Source organism: Lathyrus oleraceus, chromosome 3 (genome assembly GCF_024323335.1).
Source record: "Lathyrus oleraceus cultivar Zhongwan6 chromosome 3, CAAS_Psat_ZW6_1.0, whole genome shotgun sequence".
Lineage (NCBI taxonomy): Eukaryota > Viridiplantae > Streptophyta > Magnoliopsida > Fabales > Fabaceae > Lathyrus > Lathyrus oleraceus.
The window spans coordinates 345,935,886-345,957,643 of record NC_066581.1 but is presented as its reverse complement, the minus strand read 5'-3'; positions in this window follow the sequence as shown (position 1 = coordinate 345,957,643).

Below are 21,758 nucleotides of genomic sequence, written 5' to 3'. Positions count from 1 at the left end.
AGCTCAGATACGATCTAACGTACGATCCACTCTGATCTTCAACAACTCAAGTAAGGTTTAATGTACGACCAAGTTAGACCTTTATCTACTCAGATGCTACCTTCGGACAGGTACATTTCTGAATGGTAGTCTAGTATACGGCTACTCCTTTATCTATTCAGATGCTACCTTCGGACAGGTACATTTCTGAATGGTAGTCTAGTATACGGCTACTCCCTTACTCAGATGCTACCTTCGGACAGGTACATTTCTGAATGGTAGTCTAGTATACGGCTACTCCCTTACTCAGATGCTACCTTCGGACAGGTACATTTCTGAATGGTAGTCTAGTATACGGCTACTCCCTTACTCAGATGCTACCTTCGGACAGGTACATTTCTGAATGGTAGTCTAGTATACGGCTACTCCCTTACTCAGATGCTACCTTCGGACAGGTACATTTCTGAATGGTAGTCTAGTATACGGCTACTCCCTTACTCAGATGCTACCTTCGGACAGGTACATTTCTGAATGGTAGTCTAGTATACGACTACTCCCTTTTCAGCAGATTCAGCCTAACGGACGGCTCATTCTGCTACTCAGATGCTACCTTCGGACAGATGCTACCTTCGGACAGGTACATTTCTGATCCCTTATCCCCAGCAGTATATAGCACACGCTGACTCCACAGCGAAGTCAACAGCATAATGGATGACTCACTATACGGTCTAGCGTATGACCCGGTATGACACCCATGTCTCCGGGTATCGTCTAACGTACGACGCAATCTGGGGCCCTCATCATCCCTCTACCTGGATGGCATCTCTAAGCCCGTCCTCATCCAGACTAATGGACAGGCGCAAATTTTCGGGGCATTCTAGTGTTCAATAATCTTTCACCTTCAGACCACGAACGGCACATGCCATTCTACTCTCTCGGTTCAAGAATATTGAACAGGGGCAGCTGTCATACCCCAAAATTTGCCCGTCAATATTACAAAGCATTCCTCAAGACCCTCTGACTTGTTCTGCAAGGCACTAATATCAAATGGACAAAAGCCCAGCTCACAACAGGCCCAATCCAAAGGCGGCCCAAAATAGCTTGCTCGCTAGGCGAGCAGTCCCTTCGCCTAGCGAACATTTCATCATGACACTCGCCCAGCGAAGCATCAGGTCCAGAAAAAAGGCCCAGAACTAGCTTGCTCGCTAGGCGAGCAATTCCTTCGCCTAGCGAAGCTTGTGAAAATTTGAAATTTTGGACCTCATTTTAAGCCCATTAGGTCACCACCACTACTACTATAAATACCAGCTCCTCTGCCACGAAAATGGAGACACACAGACAGAGAGACCGAGACGGACGGAAAAGAACGGAAACCCTGGCACAGAAACCCTGCTGATCCAGAGAATTCGGAAGACGGAAACCCTGAAGGCCGCTCATCCGCTCCAAAGCTACCACCGCCCAACTCAATCCGGCCCGTCAATTCAAGGTTGCAATTCGATTGCAAACAGGTTTGCATTACTATTATCGCTTTATTTTCTTAACTTGCATGTGATACCGCTTTAGGTTCTTAATTTGCATGTGATACCGCTTTATGTTCTCAATTTGCATGTGATACCGCTTTATGTTCTTAATTTGCATGTGATACCACTTTATGTTCTTAATGTGCATGTGATATTATAATTGAATTCATAAACATATTTGAGGTTTTGCATGTGAATTTAAGTGTGCCTGAATATTGTGAATGCTGAACCATGTAATTATGTGTTGGATGCCATAAGCCATGCCGCAGGTTGAAGTCATACTGTTCTGAAAAATCAAAACCCGCAGCCGCTCGCTAGCACATCGCTAAGCGAACATGTAGCGAGTATTCGCTAGGCCTTCGCTAGGCGAGGCAGAGGCGAATAGGACAGTCGCTTATATTTCGTTTCTTCTGTGCTATGCCTCTCCGATCTGTTCCCTTATCATCATACATTGTTTTGCGTGACATTGATGCTGCTGTGTTTCTTTTGCGGTGTGATCCTCGATTGCACCCCGATTTGGTATTCTAACCCGTTTGCTGAATTTTGCAAAGGTTCATATGTCCCAGAAAAGGATCGCCGTTTAGGTCTTCCACTTTATTTGTGGGATACCCTTGTGGAGTTTCACCTTGAATTGCCTAATTAATTTTAGTGTATTAATTTTTAATGTATTGATTTTAATGTGTTGATTTTAATATGGAAATTCACCATAAGTACATAATGAACATTAAAATATGGACTTTAAATAAATGATATCGGACCTCTCTTTATTACCCCACGATTACGATATTACGGTCATGTCCCGCGAATGTGGGGATACCCTTAGCAAAGACCCTTCGGTTAAATCATCATGGTCCCTCGGATGTTGCCTTCAAAAATACGATTTCGTCCCTCGATGACCCTTCGGTGTAGCCTACGGTTAAATGATGATAGTCCCTTCAAATGCTAAGGTATCCTCACAACTGTTGCCTTCGATGACCTATCGATGACCCTACGATGACCCTTTTACATCCCCAGGATAAAACTACTTACTTCTCAATAGTAAGGACAGTTTTACCCTCATAAGGATAGGAAATGCCCGGAAAGACCTCGGACAGGTACAACCCTTAATTGCTCATTCATAACCAAAAAAAAATATACTATTCACACCTCACACATTTCAAACATCCTTTTTAGAAAATCACCACTTAGCATACATCCGTACTAGGATCATTGCCGAGTTATATTTTTCTAAACTATTTTCTAAATCAAACGAGATAACCACTTTGTATACATTCATGCAAGAATCATTACAAAGTTAAATTCTCCCTTTTCAAGACATCTTTCACACTTTTCACAAACACTTTTCAACTAGGAAAACATAAATGATTGAGCAATTAAGAGCCCATGGATAACCATGGATACAAAGGGTGCTAACCCCTTCCCTTTGTATAACGTACCTCCCGAACTTAAGAATTTAAAATTAAGGTCTTTCCTGTTCTTTTCCACCTTTCCTTATAGGATAAAAGAAAAGTCGGTGGCGACTCTTGCTAACCGCGACATTGCGATTACAAATCCATTAAAGTCAGTTCACCGTATGACACCTTGTCTTTACTTTTATGATGTTTGGTGAAACTTGGAAATGTGGTTCTATAGTGTCCCAATTTTTCACACTCGTAACATGTGATATCATCGTCACTTTATTGGGTGGATGAGTATTTCTGAAATTCACTAGAAATTTGTTGGTATGCTTGAGTTTGTTTCTCTTTAGATACCATTCTCTTTCATTTTCGACCTTACTTCGATATCGGCGAGTCATTTCAGCTCATTTTCATGCTCTACTAACTTTCCAAACAATTTTGTAATATCTAAAGTACTAAGATCATTTGATTCTTTTATAGCTTTGGTTGGCACTCCTTGGACATAGATCTCAATATTTGTTAGTACAATCTTTGTTGGAAAAGGTTTGACCCAAATTGCTCAATTTGTTGATTAAATGGAGGAATCTAGTTTGTATGGAATCCACAGATTCTCTGGGTTCATTACAAAATAGTTCAAAATCCTCTGTAAACATATCAATTTTAGAATCCTTGACGTCCTTTGTTCCCTCATAGAGAGTTTGAAGATCGTTCCACATACCTTTAGCACTCGTATGATATGAAATCCAATAGAACACTTTAGTGCTTAAAGCAAATATAAGTATGATCCTCGCTTTCAAATCATATGAAGCATTTTTGGTCCGTGAATCATCCTAATATTTTGGATTTTAACAAAGTCGCCATTGCCCTTGGGAATAAATGGTCCCTCAATGACAGCATACCACAGATTTTTGTCAACCAATAAAAAATGTACATACATGCTCAATTTCCAATAAGTATAATTTCCGCCTTTGAAAACAAGTTCTCTATTATACGCTCCCTTAGGATCGTCATCTTCTTCCATATTCACAACTTTTGGATGTCGATTAGACATAATCAAAAGACCATCTCTTGATGCCAAATGTTGGGTGTGGATATGAGAGTAGAAAAAAAAGTCTAGAGGGGGGTGAATAGACCAAAATAAAATTCAACAGCCATTTACAAAAATTATCAGAGTGTTTTCAAAATTTGTGAGCAAAAGGTTTGATGCAAAAATTATACTATTCAAAATTTTGATCACGTTAACACTAGATCATTTCACAAACACAAAAAATGACTATGATGAAACATTAGGTATTCGGTAGATTCGATTTTGTAATCCATGAGGTGTGTTTACACAATTATTCAATGTCGATAATTCTAACTTCATCTATTTCTTAGAATATTAATCACCAATTGAACTCAATAAGGTATCCAATTCCAACAAAACCTAATGCTTACATAATAAATCACTATCAATTGAATCAACGATAAACTACACTAGAATTGAAATACCCAAGCATGCAAATGATATGAAATTAAATGCAAGAGAGAAAGAGAGATAGAGAGATAGAGAGATAGATAGATAGATAGATAGATAGAGAGAGAGAGAGACAGAGAGATGCCACCAAGATTTATAGTGCTTCAAATTTTTTCCTCGCTTTGCCTACGTGTATTCTTCAATGGTTTACCATTTGAACCTACATTATTCCTTTTTATCTGACAAATATTTGCAAGTGTTCCTACAATCACCATTCCACAATACAATTGAGAAAATTGAAATCTCATATCTAGATCTTGACTTGTATATAGCATAATGTCAAACTCTTCTATGTACTCTTTACTCGATTAACGCTTCTTGAATCTTCCAATATCACCAATCTGCTCAAAGCCTTCGTGTGTAGAAATCAACCCCTTGATCCTACCGATTCCTTGAGAGATGAATTGTCTGAAGATGCAAGAATTTTGTTGCAAAAACTTTGAACTTTCAAAACAGAGGAAACTAATTTTTCACATAATCACAATGTTGATTATGATTTGATGTTTCTGAAAATGATGACAAAAAGGTTTTATATGTGGTTGAGATTAAGCACTGAAAAAGTTTTAAAAAACCCAGTTAGATTCGACATAAGAGCAATTCATGATTTGAATCAAATGAACAAATCAAGTGGAATAATAGAAAAAACAGAGTTTTTACCCATTTTCAATTGATTCAAAATCAAGAGGAAAGTGTGATTCGAACCAAAGACCTCGTGATTCGAATCATGTGCAAATTTTGATCCAAATCAAATGTAAAAGGCCTAAATGGAAAATGCTGAAAAATTGTCTAATTTGAATAATGTGTAATATTTAATTCGAAACAAATCAAGCAGAGGTAACCAGTAAGAAATTGATTCAAACCATGTGTGAAAAATGATTCAAATCAAATGGCTAGAAAATCCCTGGTTTGCCTCTGTCCAATTTGATTTAAATCAGAAGGTGTGTTTGATTTTCATGATTCGAATCAAACACATAAAATCTCAAATTTTCATAGTTTTAGAATCACTTTGAGATTTTTCTTTGTATCCAACTCAAATCAAAAACATAAAAGGTTATTATTCCACTCAGTGATGTGATTGATTGAAAACATTATGATCAAGATTAAACCTAACAAATGGTTTATGCATGCTAAAATAAATCATTTTAAAACTTGATTCAGAGACGTGAAATCATGAAGGAGACTCAATAATCAAAAGTAAATCAAAGATTAAAGTGAAAAGACAAGCAATAAAATAACCGTATTTGGGTGCTCCCCGTGAGTGTATTAGGGACATGAAACTACAGGATAGTCAGACCGTGAGGATGATTCAAACCTTAGAAGATATGTTGAGGGCATGTGTTCTTGAAAGTGGAAGAATTTGGAAAGACCTCTTACCCTTGATTGAGTTTGCATACAATAATTTTTATCATTCTAGTATTGGTATGGATCTGTATGAAGCTCTTTACAGAGTAGATGTCGAAGTCCTCTTTGTTGGACAAAAGTTGGTGAGGAGGGGATTAGAGGATAAAAGACTATTTAAGAGACCACATAAAAGATCAAGACGATAAAAGAAAATATGAAAAAGGCTCAAGATCGTCAAAAGAGTTATGCAGACCATAGGCAGAGACCTTTGGAATTCGGAGAACGTGATAATGTGTTCTTAAAGGTTACTTCAAGGTTGAGACTGAAAGGACCTTTTAAATCACGAAAATTAAGACTGAGGTATATTAGACCATATCAGATAATTGGGAGGATCAATGAAGTAGCGTACTATTTAGAATTACCACCCTCACTCTCTGTTAAGCATGATGTCATTCATGTATCTGTCGCACCTCGAAAAAATGAGAACACGACCTAGCGAAGCACAATCGCACGCTCACAATGTTGGACTGAACATAGTCACCACCGAACTTTATTTATTCCTAAAAAGGAAAAGTGAAATATCGATAAAACTCAAGAAAGAACGACAATGATATTGGTCGTCGCTACCAAATCATGGTTCAGGAGTCGATTACGCAAGAGGAAGGTATTAGCACCCCTCACGTCCGTTGTACTCAACATGAACCATTAGGTTAGTTGTACGTGTTAGAGTTATCTTGAAATGTTAGGCTTCTCGAGTTATTAAGAGAGGAATAAGAAAGAAAATAAGAGAGAGATGTTTTTGGATTTTTTATTAATGGGACTAAACCTAAGTTTTTTATTAATGGGCCTGACAAGATTTAGAATCCCGCTCCTACGTGTCTCCGGGTGCAATAGGGAACTCAAGGCTTACGTAGTTCTGGATAGAAAATGTTTGTTTATTGGTCGGTTTTAGAGAAAGCTACTTTGTATCAATCAACGAAAACATTGTTGGACTACCCAAAACAAGTGGAGAATGGGACGTTTTGCATCACGACCGAATGGATTTACAAATCATAATTCGTGGGAAACGTCGCAAGCTTACTCACACGTCCAAGTGGATAAAAAATTGTTTTGGTATCGTCTTGAAACAAAATACCTTTCATTTTGAGAAAAGGGTTTAAGGGTCAATCACACGGCGACAAGAAAAGAGTTTAATTAGTTTGAATGTATTTTGAGTAATAGCGAGAACTTGGATGGGGGAGATATCCATCTCGAATCCTAGCCTCAAGAGTGCATGGTATCTACCATGTTTCGTTTCCATCTTATTTGCAAAAGTGTTTGATATTTTTATGTGTTTTTTGAGATTTGGTTGAGAAAGAGTTTGAAGAAACCGTATTGACAATTTTGGATGATGGCGAGAGCTAAGATGGGCGAGGTATCCATCTCGAATCTTAGTCTCGGGAGCTCGTGATATCCACCCCGTTTCGTTTCCATCTTTATTGAAAAGTGTTTGTAACACCTCAAAATTTTCCCTCCTCTTCTTGGGACTAGTTTAGCATATTGCATTTCATTTTTTAGGACATTAGGCATTGCATCTTTGCATATCATGTGAATAATAAGACATGTCATCCTCTAAGGTCTTGTCAGAGATGGAGAAGTTGTGTGGTTCAAGCCTAAGGGTCTTATTGAATTGATCACTAATCATATGAGGTTTGTGCTTCAATTAGGGTTTCTTAGTCCTTCAAGGAGTTTGAGCATTATCTTATTGGCAAGGGTACATCATCATCATCATGGTTATGTCATCCTCAAGGGGCTCATTATTCAGGCTCAGATTCTTTGGGATTAGGGTTTTGACCTCTGGTCAACTCTAATCAGTTGCATTCTACCAGTCAGGGATTTTCAAGGAGATGAGGTCTTTCTTGAGAAGGAGATCATCATATGATTTTATTGATCTTGTATAAGCTAGGGTTCATTTTGGAGCCAATTCATCAAGTGGTTGAGGCTCAAAGTCATCTGAGTATGTTCAAGTCATCTGTCAACCATAAAAGTCAACAGAAAGTCAACTGAGGGCTAGGAGGTGGAGAAATGAGTTTCAACATCTCATTCATGTTCAAAAGAGGCTTATTCATCATTACAAATGCATATCTTGAAGAATTTGAGGTCAGATCAAAAGTTTCCAAAAATGGAAAGTGACCTGTAATTGAAAGTTTCCCAAAATGGAAAGTTTTTGATTCAAATTCAACTTGATCTCGCATCATCAAAGAAGCTTCAAATGAATTTTTGTCCAACATGAAAGTTGAATATCTCTCTCTCCCATTTCCAAAAAGTCCAAGATCATGAGCATCTGATGAATGGTTGAGGAGATATGGTCCAATCATTGCCAAGTGTGCTTGAAACTTCAAAGTACCATAACTTTTGACTCATAACTCCAAATTGAGTGGCTCTTTTTGCACTTTGCTCCTCATGATATATATTTTCCAAATCATTCATGGCATTGCATGAAATTTAATCATATAATCATTTGCCCATGCATGCTTATTTTGGAGGGAAAAGGACAAATTCAAAATTGGTGCATCATATGAACAAAATACCATTTCCATTGTATTCATTAGGTGGTTTTGAGTGAAAATGGATGTTTGCATGTTACTATTCACGTCCAAATTAGGCCATGCACCACACTTTTCTAAATTTGGCATTACACCTCATATCTCATTAAACTTTCATTAGCCATGCCTAAGTGTAATTAGCAAAGTGATTAAGGAAGCATATAAAAGGCTAATCATAACAGAATTTTGGGGATTTTCACCATTTCTAGATCTAACTTCTTCTTCCCTCCAAAATTTCTCCCAATCCAAATTCAAATTCTCTTCACATAGCATTGCATTTTTCTTCCATATTCTGGTTCATTGAGTGTAGTGGATGAAGAATCAAGCATTGGATCATTGAATTCGAGTGAAAATCAAGCATACTCCAAGCAAGAACATGAAGATGGAAATTGATTATTGAGCTCGATCCAAGCCTCTTCAAGCCTCAATTATTGCATAAAGCTTCAAGACATCATCTCAATAGTAGATCTGCAGCTTGCAAGGCCTTGAATCCATAGATTTCAGCAACTGCTCTTCAAGAGGTAGGTTTTTCGATCCTCTTAATTGTTGATTTTATGTGCATGATATTGTAGAGCTTTGCATGCTGGTGATTCTGATCTAAATTTCATTAAATTTGGTTGAGAAATGGCTGAGATATGTTGAATTAAAGTTTGATGTTCATAAATGTTTTTGATCGATTCTCATGATTGGTGATGAATTAGGATTAGTTATTGATTGATCTGTAATGTACGTAGCATGAGATTTCTGATGATGTACAATTTGCCTGTTTCTGGAATAATTTTGTGAAGCTCGCACACTGCAGCGCCACCGTCTTCGCGAAGAAGACGGTGGAAACCACCGCGCACCATACGCGTACAACATGCAGTATTTTTGAGCCTTACGCGTACCATACGCGTACGGCATGCAGTATTTTGCCTTTACGCGTATCATACGCGTACCAGCGCCAGGGTTGGTGCGCGTACACGCTTCGATTCCAGCTTGCTGCAGTTTTTTCAAATTAATTTCCATGTCTTCATTTCCCTCCAATTTCCATATGTCATGATCATTTTATTTCATCAGTTTTTGTCAACTTCAAAAATTCATATCAAATTGAAAAATGATCCAAATAATACCAGGTTTTTTCCTACATGATCCTTGAAATGTCTAGTTTTTTATGATGTTGATTTTATGATTTTATCATGGCTGGATTTCTGTTGGTGTTAGAGAATGTGAACATAGGTGCTTTTATGACCTTGCCTTATTCATCTTGTTATGAAATGCTTGATTTTAATCCAAATGCTTTGAAATCTTGTATGCATGTTCTTGACATGCTGCTGGACCTTTGGGAATTGATTGTGCATTTTTCTCATTTGCCAATTCTGTTTTATGCTTGCGTTTGCATGGTGTGACAATTGGCGTCACACACTTGGTTGTTATACTTGTGCAATTTAATTTCCATATCAAACGACCTCTAATGCTTTTGATTTTTTGTATGATGGATGTTTTGGATGTGTTGAATGCTCATGAATTTTTCCAGAATTATTTGAATCATTTCTGTTTTGATTGGGAATTTTCATTCTTAATGTTCAAATGTGTGCCTTGAATTGGTCATGGACTTCTCTTGCCTACCAAATGGACTTGCTTGATGATTTTGGTTTGGTCCTTTTTAGGACTTGTTCTTAATTGATTAAATATGATCCATGTTGAATATCAAGTTCTGTTTTGGATTTTTGATTCACTTTTGACCCTAGGCTTTGACCTAGTGGTTTGGACTTACCATTTGAGTTGTGATTTCAGGTTCAAGTATACATCTCCATGGTTAATGTTGCTCCTTCATTTGAGCTTGATCATTTGTTGTTGTTGGCTAACATTTGCTTGTTTTGTAGGCTTTGAGAACAACTCATTTGTGTTTGCTCATTGTGCACACTGGATTTGTCTGTCTGTCTAATATTGACTGTTGACTGTTTGTCTGGATTTTGTACTGATTGGTTTAGATGTTTCCACAGGTACCTAAGTTGCTTTAAGTTCATTTGAACTTGGCTTTGCTTGCTTGTGGTTGGCATACCACTGAGGTATAATTCCTTGATCTTCATGTAGTCTGGAAGACCTGTCATGTTACTTTGGCAGGCACCTGTCTGAAGCCCTCCTTAAGAGGCAATGCTTGTGGATGTTTAATTTTGTGCCAAGCAGGTTAAGTCCTCTTAAGAGGCAATTGGCAGATAAAAGGGATGTGCAATCCATCCCCTGCTATTCAGTTGTGTCATTCACTTTGCTCACACACCATGTGTTGAGGCATCTTGAATAAGAACCCAAGATCTTGTTGTGTCAGTCATCTGTGGAGAAGAGTTCCTACATTCTGAACTCCCGCACTTTCTATTTGAGTCAAGCTCTCCCAGGCCAGGGATAAGAGCTGTGAGGTCTTATCCTCACTTCCCATTTCATCTGCTTCACCCTAACTCTCAATGTTAGGGTTAAGAGCTCAAAACACCCATTTCCAGTTGGTTTGTTTGTCAAGGTCGATATGACCCCTTGACTAAAACCTAACCTTGATTGAGCCTATTGATTGTGTATAGTGTGTGCTGACTGATTTTGATGTTTATATGCTTTGTTTCTTATCTCCTTTCTGTAGGAGTCGTATGATCAACTTTTGAGGAAGTTGATGTACGTAGAGATAGACTTGAGTTGACTCACTGCCTGTGTGAGTCAAACTCTTGTTAGAAACCTCAACCTAGGACTATTGTGGATTACATGATAACTATTAGGCTCGAGTCAGTCTCCCTTCTAGTCTGTCATTTCCCGGTCTCTGGTTAGGATAGAAGTTTCTCCCCTGTTAAGGGGAACTACGTTGCCCTGATCCTCATACCAGATGAGGTACGTAGGCAGGAGATCGTGCGAGATCTATCCGGGCACCCTTTTCCTTTTTTGTGTGAGTTTGCTTGACAGTTATTAGGCTCGAGTGCCAGACTCCCTATTAACTTGTCTGTTTGATAACCTTTTTGTATGTGTTAGGAGATGGATGTAAGACCAGTGATTGGCATTCCGTATCCTATTGCGTTTGTGTGGAGTCTAACGTAAGTCCAGCGATTGGCAGTCGGTTTCCTTTGCATGTTTATTCTGTGTGGAGTCTGATGTAAGTCCAGCGATTGGCATTCGGTTTCCTGTTTGTGTTTCGTTTGTTCGGAGTCGGACGTAAGGCCAGCCATTGGCAGTCTGTTTCCATTTGCGTGTTTGCTTTGACGTCTCAGCGTCTTTGTGTTGTGTTTTATTTCGGCGTGCGTGAGCCGAACTATGGTAGCTCTGATTCTCATTCCAGATGAGATACGTAGGCATAGGATGCGATATCCTAGCGAGCCCTTTCCCCTCTTCTTCCATCTGTGTTTCAATCCAGTTTTGTGCATTCTTTGAGCAGTGTTAGCAACCTTATTCTATTCTTTTGAGCGTGGATCCCGTCGAGTACGACGGACGTGAGGGGTGCTAATACCTTCCCCTTGCGTAACCGACTCCCGTACCCTGTAATCTCCGGTCGTAAGACCATTTCCTTTCCAGGTTTACTTCGAGCGTTTCCTTTCCCTCCTTTGGGATAAATAACGCACGGTGGCGACTCTGTTTGTTTGTTTTTCCCGCCGGTTGTTTTTCGCTAATGCGACAGTGTTGAATATGCATTAAGTATTTTTTAGTTTTATTGTGAAAATGACTTGATGTTGGATCAAGCATTTGATGAGCGATTGAGAAATAATTAATGAATTGGTTTGAATGGAATGAATAGAAATGTATTTATTTGATTATTGAGAAAATACTCGACATTGGATCGAGTTTTTATTTTTGATCTTTTTGAAAAAAAGAAGTTGATTTTATTCTTGTGTTGTATCTAGCTAAACAATCAAGCAATAAATAAATAAAAGCGATAAAATTATTACACGTCATGGGAATGAGGAATATTTTGCCGAATGGGGATTCATGATAATAAAATGATTAGATCGAGCCCAATCAACAAACAAAATAGACAAGTGTAAGTGCAAGAAGACGGTCTCATTGTAAGAAGGCCAAGAGTAAGCCATGTGAAGAAAATAGCAACAAACAAGTTATATTTACAAAACATTCAAAAATTAATTCGAAAGAAATAAAACCGGGCCATGTACAGATCAAAATAAGGATACAAGGATGCGAATCAATGTCACATAATGCAAGAACGTGTAAGGCAAGATGAAATTGAGAAGAAAACTAAACCTTAGGTAATGTGGTCAAAGTCGGTTTGTGCATATTGACAACAATCCAAATGTCATATACGCTGAATAAAAATATGGCGAAATACTATCAATATATCGATAAAATAATCACGGAATAACAACATAGGAAATGTTGAATCCATGGATCAAGGCTCGATGTTTAATCATGAAAATAAATTAGAGAAACAGTAAAAAATTCAACAAGTATCGCATTTTTCAAAACACTTACGGGGCAGTTTTGCAACGGCCGTAATCAGGTGAAAATAATTGGAAAAAATATAAACAAAAATAAAATAGTGAAGACAAGGTCAAAAATAAAAAACATATAAAAACAAAAATGAGAAATACGAAATCATTTTAATGGTGAAAAAAAAAAAGAAAAAAAAATCATATAATAGCAAAGTAAAAAATAACAAAATAAAGATGGAAAGTGGCAACATTGATAAATATATAATATATAGGTCTTAAGAAATGGAAAGAAAAAAAACTAACACGAAAACATGAAAATGAGGCACCGGGGTATCAGACCCATGGCCTTGTGGGAAGCGGTGAATGCCTCAACCACTCGGCCATGGGTGGTCAATCGTTAATCTAACGCACCCAATAATATATAATATAAAAAGTTGCGCTGAATTTAATTAAAATAAAAACAAACTAAAGTAGCAGGATATTTTTCAAGTTCATCTTCTTCCTCATATATCTTTTGTCAACAACAAATGTAACAGTTCAACCAACAAAAGAAAAGTGGCAACTAAAATACATTTTTTTTGAGAACTCAAAATAAACATGAAACAACAACAACACAAAGAACTCAAGAAAGGAATAAAAAAATGTCGTTACCGTATCAAAGATCGCACCAAAAATTGTTAGTCGCGTTCTTGCTTGGCCGTTAGACAAGGGGATGAAGTTGTTTGATTGGTGAAGGTTGTAATGTTTCGTGGAAACTCTCCAAAAAATAACAACTCCGACGGTTGTAATAGAATGATGAAAGGATGGTGTATGTGGGTGGTTGATTTTTCGATGGAGCAAGGAGTGTGACGGTTGTCCGACAGTGAGGTTTGAGATTCAAAATGAAGGTTATGTCATGGTTGAAGTGATTGTGTACGAAACCGAAACGAAAGATGACTCAGAAAGTTGTTGTAGTGGGTTACTTAAGGTGGTGGTAGACGTACACGGGATTTATGAAGAGTGTAGTGGCATTGTAGCGTGGGAAGTATCGATAGGAAAAATGTAGTTGATGGTTTTTTCCCGAAAAATGCAAGGTGATGGGGTGCCTCTCCAGCCAAAGGAATCCTCTGAAGGTCATTTCTTAACTTGTGCCTCTTTTTTCATGGACCAAACGCCTTCCGTATATCAAAGAGAGAGAGAGAGAGAGAGAGAGAGAGAGAGAGAGAGAGTCAATGTCAGCTAAACTTTTTTTTGTGAGTGGCCACGCGGAGCTCTTTTATTGGATCCGTTTTTCAGAGAGGTGTAAGGTAGGTACACATTTTAGTGTGGGTAAAGAGACGTTGGTGTCTTGTAGTGACACATAATTCTCCAGCTTTGGGAGGCCAACTAACAAGCGCATTTGTGTGGTAGAAAATCCTAGGATCCATGAATTGTGAGAATTGTGATACGTTATTTCTTACCCTCCCTTTTATGTCACACTTATTAGCATTCTAATAATAAAATAAAAACTAACAAATTCGAAATAAAATTCAACGTAAATATCCAATTAATCCTAGTTAATTATACTAAATATTTTAACAAAAAATCAAAAATAAAATGATTAAAAATAAATAAATAATGTATGCGAAAGTGCTCGTAAAATAAAAAGGATTGCACCAAAATGATCAACGCGAAATAAACGATTCAGAAACATACATGTTTTTGTCAAATTTTGAAATGGAAAACGTCCGATTAAAATGCTCAGACGAAATAAAATATGACCGAAAGATTAGATGAAAAATAAATCGAGCACATCAGGTTAAACTATGTGAAGTGTAGATTAATAAAACTAATGTCTACAAGCTTGATTTTAAAAATTTTCATTCACTAAGTTGACACCCATTTGACAATTGATTCAACCGGTTTGTCTGTAGGTCCGAAAATTTATTTCGGCTGATATTTTAGGCACCATGCGGTATGGAATGCATGTCATGCTATGTAGAGATTCAATAGCTATGATATATGTATTGAATCGGCGATTCAGGGTCAAAATTGGGGTGTGACAGTATCTCAACTTTGAAAGTTCATTCCCGACCCTCTTCAGTTTGTTCTTCCAGATAACGTTGAGGTAGAAGAAGATATTTCTTTCACACCTCAACCCAGTCAAATCCTAGATCGTGCAGCTATGACATTCAAGAATAATGAGATTCCTCTTGTCAAAGTTCTTTGGGAAGGATCGCACCCGGGCAAAACTACTCGGGAGCTCGAGTCCGAGATGCAATAAGCTTATCCTAATCTTTTTTCAGGTAAATCTGTAAAATTCAAGGAAGAGTTTTATTTAAGGGGGGAGAATGTAATATCCCATGTCCCCGTAAATATTTTATTCATTGTCAGTTGAGACCAACTAAGTTTCTATATGCTCTATTTTTTATCATTTGGGACAAATAAAGTAACTAGTGAACCCAAATGAGCTCAATTCTTATTTAAATTAATTGACCTTTATTAATTTATAAAAGGAAGGATCCTTTGGTAACATTAATGAATGGTCAATTACCCTATAATAGAAATATATATTCATAAGATATTTTATTATGACTTTTCCTTTCCAATTTTACCTTTGTTAGTAATAAAAGAAGGAATAGAAGAAGAAGAAGAAAGTCGGTAAAGGCAAGAGAAGAGAAAACAAGAATTAAGAGGAGAAGAAGAGAAGAAAGGAGAAAACTTAGAAGAAGGAAGAAAAGCTTGAATCATCATCATCTTATCTCCAATATTTCATCATCTTCATCAATATAAGGTGAGTTGTATATATTTTAGCTTTTAAGTAAGAAATTTCATGGATTGGGGAAACTTAGGGTTTCCATGTTTTTTCTTTAATAATGAAAGTTGATGATGATACATATTTTACTTTAGTTCTCTTGCTTGTTTTCACTAATACATGTCATTTGGTATGGTTTTGGTGAAACAAGGTGCTAAATGTAGTTGTTGTTGCTTGTGTTCATCCATGTTCCATTTTGTTACTGGTTTCGTTCTGTCATCCTCGGTAAGCTAGGGAAGAGCTTGCTACGTGAGTATTTATGCTACCTAGAATCCGCCTTCTGCTAAGTTTGCTAAGCAAGGAACAGACTTCGCTAGGCGAGGTCTCATGGAGTCTCACCTTGTCCTCGCTAAGTGAGGAAGTGGAATCCCCTAGTTTTGTGAATACTTCCTCGTCTCGCTAGGAGCCCGCTAAGTGAGACACTGTTTTGCTGAAAAAAATTGGGTTCCTTATTTCCATCATAAAATGGGAACCATAATTCCGGTTGATACGAGATTCGAAGCATTGGAAAGCTTATCGAGGGATATATTCTATGGTCTAATAAGATAAGACTTTTGGACATATTTTTGGATTATGATTGTCTTATCCCATGATTATGCTCCAATTAATGTTTGGCTATTTGGTGGGGAACATTTGTTCTGAAAGTCATATTGATGATGAATTATCATGAGTATTTGATGAACGAATTGTGTGTTTTCTGAATTATACAATGCCTTACTTGTTTGTGTCAATTGTGTAATAAGTGATTAAAACCTATGATGAAAAGTGATGTTAAACCTAGATTGTAATTAGGTGAATGAATTTGAAAGGTGACTTAGGTTGTGAAATGACCTATATGGTGTTGTGCGGACGCGAAGGTATCTTAGTGCGTATCGCATATGAGTAGTCACTTGATATAAGAATCAATAGGCTTTGTATGAAACATATTTTAAAGATATGAGAATAGGTGGATGTGATCACCTAGTGATCGATGAGTGTAATCACGTTGAATATTGAGAACTAGTCACGTATTCAGAATTTTACTTTGATTGTGCACATTCCAATTGAGATGCTTATGTAAAGTTGAATTAGGATGGGGCACCATTCGTTCCTCATAATGGGTTTGAGTCTCAACTATGGGTTGAGTCCCATGGAGGAGAGGTTGACGCCTAAGAGGGTTTGAGTCTCATACGGGAATAGATACTCTAAGTGGGTTTGAGTCCCATACGAGTGACGATTCTTGAAGTGGATTCGAGTTCCATGGAGGTCCCGAATTCACAAGAAAGTCAAATTATACGAACATGTGTGAATCGAGCCTTGCGTTAGACGTAGTTCCGGTTGGGAAACAATATTTCGTGCTTCCAAATAGTGATTGATTAAGTTATGTGAACTCAAGTTACATGTTCCCATACAATGCGAATACCCCTTGGATACTTAAGTCTCACTCTATTGTGTGAGTATACAAAAGTGTCCCAAGTGGAGGAGCTTGAGTTAAGGTTTTGGATATAGAACATTGTAAGAATTAATAGGCTTTGTATGGAACATATTTTAATGATATGAGAATAGGTGGATGTGATCACCTAGTGATTGATGAGTGTAATCACGTTGAATATAGAGAAATAGTCACGTATTCAGAATTTTCCTTTGATTGTGCACATTCCAATTGAGATGCTTATGTAAAGTTGAATTAGGATGGGGCACCATTCGTGCCTCAAAATGGGTTTGAGTCTCAACTATGGGTTGAGTCCCATGGAGGAGAGGTTGACGCATAAGAGGGTTTGAGTCTCATACAGAAAAAGATACTCTAAGTGGGTTTGAGTCTCATACGAGTGAGGGTTCTTGAAGTGGGTTCGAGTTCCATGGAGGTCCCGAATTCACAAGAAAGTCAAATTATACGAACATGTGTGAGGCGAGCCTTGCGTTAGACGTAGTTCCGGTTGGGAAACAATGTTTCGTGCTTCCAAATAGTGATTGATTAAGTTATGTGAACTCAAGTTACATGTTCCCATACAATGCGAATATCCCTTAGATACTTAAGTCTCACTCTATTGTGTGAGTATACAAAAGTGTCCCAAGTGGATGAGCTTGAGTTAGGGTTTTGGATATAGAACATTGTAAAGTCGAGTGGACCCATAAGATAGGGAACCCGCTCAGATTATCATCTCACCCCCCTATTATTGTTGTTTTCAGGTGGTTCTATGCAGGTGAAAGGCAAGGATACACTTGTCCGATGATGTTTTAGAGACTTTCTTTTTTATGACCTTCCGTTGTGGATTATGTACATAGGTCGATGTGTACATAAATCTTAGTTTCCGAGTAGGCACATTTGTATTAGGGGTGGCAAACGGGCATGCCCTCCCCATTTAAGCCTGCCCCGCAAAAGCCCTCAAAAAATGGGGCAGGACGGGGTGGGCATAGTTGAGGATGTGAGTCTAAAACTTAGGCCCACCCCGCAAAAAAGTGAGTCAAAGGCAGGGAAAGCCCACATGCACTCCACCTTTTAAGCCTAATGATGGAAAAGTTTATTTAAATGCTTGTGCCCGTAAAAGCTCGTAAAGAAAACGGGGCGGGGAAGAGCGAACATATTAGAGAGTGAGGGCCTAAATCCTTGGCCTGCCTCGCACTAAAGTGCAGACAAAATGGGCATGCCCAACGAACCGGGAACGTTTTTTCACCCCTAATTTGTGTAACATGTGTCATATTGTATATTATGTTTTGGACATATTGATGTCGATAAACACTTATGTGTATCATATCAAATTACACAATACGTAATATATTTTAGAGATATATCTTATACGTGGTTTTCAGTCTATATTTATGTTTCCTTTACTCAATTATCTGAAAATGATACAAATTTAGTTAATTATTTGACTTTAGCTTTTCATTTTACATGATAATTGATAAAGTTAATGAGTTTACTTTTTTAAACCTAATTTTAAAATAGTTGACTTTCATTGATGGTTTACATATAGTACCTCTTGTATTTTGACTTTGAAAATTTTAAATTCTTTTTTAGTTTTATGTTGTGATAGCATAATAAGTCTAACACAAATCTACCTCCGCGTACGTAAGTGATTACATATATCGATTATTTCCTTGTTAGTGTCAAAATTTGCACTACGTTAATCTCATGTAATGTCATTCAAAATCATATGATTCCCTCTTTCTTCATATAAATATTCTCTATATAATGACTTATCAACAAAATCTACCTTTAAACTTTGATTAATGTAGCAATAGATACAATTATTATTAGTTACATTGTTCCACTTAAAACCTTTACAAATTTTAATATGATTGACTTCTATCTCAAACCTAATTACGCGTAACAATATTATTTGAGTATATCAATCAGATTTATTCTTCAAATAATATATAGTTAGAAAAAAATTTGTCATGCATCCTTCAAATGTCAACCCATAAAAGAAGCTTCTACGTTTACATTCTTTTATTTTGAGCAAACTTTATACGTTTACCTTTAGAAAGTCAATTTGTATTAGTCAAAGACTCCTTCAGGAATTAACTCAGAAGAGTTTACTTGAAAAATTCCTTATGAGCTGAAGAGCATTGGTATATTTGCATGAGAGAAAAAAGAAAATTCCTATTTACATTTTATTTATTACAAATTATACTCCGTCTATTCTTTTGGTTGAATTTTAAGCGATTCAAAATATGCTCCATTTTTTTAGTTGAATTTTGATAACAATTTTATCACCATTTTATTTCATTCCATATCAGTTTTTTCTAAAAACAAATAGAATATATAAATAAAACTGAGACATTAAAAATCAAAAGTATAAATTAGGAGGTTGGAAAAAACACAAGAGGTACCTAACAGTCAATAAAAAAACAAAACATAGCCAAATACAAACAAAAACTCCATCCACCATTATTATAAATGAGAAGAGAAAACTCAATAACAGTGCAGATCGAAAGTACCAACGTGGAATAAAACTAGTGCTTCTCGGTCAAGGACTAACGAAAAAACAATCTCGACCTCTGAAGAAACAACAAGAACACACCAGAGAGAGGACAAAGACATTCAAGCCACTATTGGCTCAGATGCAGAATAAGATTCTTGAGCTAGGCCGAAAAAGCACAAGAATTATCCATGGACCTACCAAGATATCATTTCCATGTCAAAAGGATGTTCATGTCTTCCATGTTCTTCACCATCACCAAAGTATATCATTTCGAAATTTCCAAACCGACTAAATCAAAACATGGAAAATTATAAGATAATCTCCCCAAATTAGATAACTCACAAAGCGGAAAAAATATCTAAAAACGAGTTAGAGGATTTCTAGGTAAAACTACACACCAACTCAAGCAACTGAAAATCATGTATCGAACAGTACCCACTACCTCACAAGTCACAAAATGATGAGGGGGTGACTCAAGAGTTCCCGAACATAATGGGCAAGAAACATACCTTGAAACCATGGGGTCCTCTTCTTAAGTAAGTTATCTCTAGTAGAAATATGGTTCTTCGGGATCTTCCACGAGAAAGCAATTACTTTAGAGAGGGCTTAACTGTAACACCCTAAATCCCGAAGCGCGAAATAATGCGAATATAAAACAACAACACACATAGGTATCGCATCTCAAAGAAACACGCACACAAAACAGAGTCACAACCAATGTTATTTATCCCAAGAGGGGGAAAGGAAACACTGAGTAAACCTACAAAAGGATGAATCTAATGATCTCACGACCAAAAGATGGGTAAGGGAGTCGATTACGCGAGGGGAAGGTATTAACACCCCTCACGTTTGTACTACGCTACATGATCCACTCTTGTTGTTCTAAAAAAAAGGTGCATTTATTCTAAAACTTACTGACTAAAAGGGAATGCATGCAAAAATATTGAATTATAAATAAAAGAAAGTTTTTATTATTGCGCTCGCTTAGGTTTTGCAACCCAATGCCTACGTATCAATAAAGAATCAGAGCACCGTAGTTCTTCTAAAAATGTTGGTTTGTTGGTGCTTTTTATGGGTAATCACCCTTATTGAAAATTTTCATAAGAAAAGTCAAGTGGCAAAATAAATTTGATTGGTTGAGTGTTTTGTTGAAAGAATACATCAAATGATCCACCCAAAGCAGGAGGCATCTGAGTACTTCTCTCTTATTGTCGAAAGAGTTCAAGTAGTATTTAGAATGTTTTTTGCATTTTGATTAAGAAAGGTTTTTGTATTAATGGAAAATATAAGGGAATTCTCAAGATACACCCTAATTTTGGCATGCAATAGTGGTCCTAAAGTTAGGGTAAGAGGGAAGCATCTACTTGAGTTATCATGCAAAGATTGACCTAAGGTTAAGGATAAAGGGGGTCTACCTAATGTTGTCATGTTTGGTTAACAAACCTAAGGTCTACTTTGGTTCAAACTTAACCAAGAATGAACCAAAGAAATCTTATGGGTAACATATTGTTCACACAAGGAAAAGAGATGAAAGAAGAAGACAACTCCATATCAAGTCATGGTGAAAGTAGAAACAAATTCACAAAGTAATCCATATCAAGTCATGGTGAAAGAAAAGTAATTAGCAATTCATATCATGTCATGGGGGGGGGGGGGGGGGGGGATAAAAGAATATAAAGGAAAATAAATCCATATCAAGTCATGGAAGAATAGATGAGAGATAACAAAGTAATCTATATCAAGTCATGGAAAGAAGATACAAGCCATAACAATCCATATCAAGTCATGGAAGAACAGATAGAAGGTAAACAGAGTAATCCTTATCATATCATGGAAAAAAAAGATAGAAACTAAACAAAACATATCAAGTCATGAAAGAATAGATGAAATGTAAATAAAGTAATCCATATCAAGTCATGGAAGAAGGATACAAGCAAATGACAAGTTATCAAATCAAAATGAGCAACAACATCATATCTAAATAAACATAAGGACATGTCCTACTTCTAAAGGTCATGCATACATGGTTTAAGCATCAAAGCATACAATCATCATGTAAATTTGTAAAGTGAAATGAACACAAGTGTGTGGATAATTTAGACATAGCCAAGGACATAGTATAGGATTTTGGGATCAAAATATAGCATCAATACAGAAAGAAACTCAAGACATCACATAGATACCATATCAAAACATACTCAAAGATTAAGACATGTAATAATCAAACTCAAACCCTAGTCATGCTCCTAAGGCTAATGAACTTCAATCAAGTATAGATGAAATAGAATCATGGGAAAATGGTATCAAACCAAACAAGTCAGAAGTATATGGCATATTAAACTTCGCAT